Below are 2,094 nucleotides of genomic sequence, written 5' to 3' on the forward strand. Positions count from 1 at the left end.
AAACAGGGAATTAGCCAAATCAACATCAACCGCTAGGAATTCGAGATCCTGTTGATTAATATTTAAATAGTAGCCCCCATATAGTGGTCAGCAGGGGGTTACATTTGGAAATAGACAATTTGTATTAAATTGGCAAAGTGGTTTGTGTAAACGCTCCTGAGTCCACTATGGTCAGTCAGCTTACTGTTGAGAGATACATGAATGGAAAGTGCACAGTGGAAGGTAACATTGTGTAAAAATACTCCAAGTCCTTCTCAGCCCTCGTACTGTGGTTTTTATTATTCAAATTCAATCAAATCAAGTCCAATTCAGTCTCAACAAGTTGAGACATTTCCGATCGAAGCTGACAAGACAGGGCCTCCACTCCTGTCTTGGGCCTGATCTACATGAGCCAAGCTGATTGGAGTAGGTGCAAGTCTTCCTCCTCCAAGGCTTGATCTCATTTGCATCTTAGCCAAAAGGCCGAGATGCCGCTTTTAAAAATTGCTTCAAGTGAAGCTTAAATGTAACCTAATGACCCCAACCAAGTGCAGCCTGTCCATACTACACTTGATCTTAGCCAAAAGGCCGAGAAGCGTTGTTGGTATCATAAATTAAGCTCTCGCAGTTCCCGCTCTCGGACTCTCCATATTTAGGGCAAAGAAGGAACAGATGCACCTTCTTATAGACTCGTGCTTGTCCCACCTTGGTTATTCAACACTTTTCAAAGTCAGTAAACACTCCTTTCATCCTTTATGTACAATTAATTGCGTGATGTTAAATTTGTGGCAGTTGTATTTCCCCCTTCCGATTCCAATAATAAAGTTACATCAGGGAGAGAGGGACAGGATCCTTTTGAAACCTATAGGGGAAACCAGAAAAAACCTCTTTCACTATCTTGAGATTAAAGTGACACAATGCCACCATCCGCTGGCGGCTCACAGCTACTGCAGGCACTGCTTTTTGTGAACCTCAGACAAGTGAAAATTCAGTAACTCCATGCCTGCATCTGGGAACTGGTTACTGCAGTGTGAATATTGAACAATATTAACAGGGATTAAATTTATCCTAAAAGGAACTGATATTTTCGGGAATAAATTAATAATCTGCCAATCAGGATCAATAATAAAATTACCTATTTAAAAAGGTTAGATCTCTCACTGTGACATGATCACTGAAGTTCCCTTCATTAAAACATTAAAAACTATTTGTATTAGAATTTGTACAAAAGTCTTAAGAGTGCGCAGTGTCTAGGTACATCTTTCACTGCCTTGTTGTTCTGCAGGTTAAATTGGTTGGTCTGAAGCGTGATAGACCAAAGAGGGGAGTAAAGGGTTAAAAGAAACAAGCTGGCACAGAGAGAGAGAGAGGATGTAATTGTGCGATCAAGAGCCTCATGTGGTGGAATAGGGTATAGCAGATCAAAGTGAATTGCTTCTCTGTGTGCGAGTTTAATAAATTACTTTCCCCCAGTTGGAATTTTACGATAGTGCAATTGAGGCAGGGTCAGGATTCTTTAGTCTTGGTGGCCATGGTCATTTTCAAGAGTAGGAATCGGACAGAGATGTGAGCTCTGCCATGTGGGAAAGGTGGCATTACATTACATCTGAAAGGTTTTAAGGAGAGTAAACCATTTAGGCACACAGTAGATTTGATCTTGTATCTGCCTGTGTTAGTTACAAAGGCAGAGCTGTAGAAATAATTAATCATGCACATTTTTGAGCGCCCCTCCAGATGAATTCTTAGAACCCCCACATGACTGTTTACTAAGGAACCAATTTCTAACCTCTCCCCGCCCAGACCTTACTGACGTCGCACTCCCTTCTTCGGATCTTATCTTGTTTGTTGACGGCAGCTCATCTATATCCCCCTTGGGTACCCCCCTCTCCGGAAACGCGATTGTCGATGCTGCCTCCACATTAGAATCGGTGGCGTTTGACCCACCAGTGTCTGCTCAGAAAGCAGAACTTTTTTGCCTCACCCATGCTTGCATTCTAGTCTCAGGAAAGTCAGCAAATATTTACACTGACTCTCGGTATGCCTTTGGTGTCTCCCACAACTTTGGCCAACTATGGTCTCAGCGTGGGTTTTTAACGTCCTCGGGCACGCCCATCC

General features: G+C 42.6%; 1 pseudogene; it reads right to left on the minus strand.

Annotated features, from left to right (window-relative positions):
* Window positions 1-400: 400 nt before the first annotated feature.
* LOC144494570 (U2 spliceosomal RNA) lies at window positions 401-579 on the minus strand (annotated as a pseudogene).
* Between the last annotated feature and the right edge of the window lie 1,515 nt (window positions 580-2,094).

Source organism: Mustelus asterias, chromosome 5, assembly GCF_964213995.1.
Source record: "Mustelus asterias chromosome 5, sMusAst1.hap1.1, whole genome shotgun sequence".
NCBI lineage: Eukaryota > Metazoa > Chordata > Chondrichthyes > Carcharhiniformes > Triakidae > Mustelus > Mustelus asterias.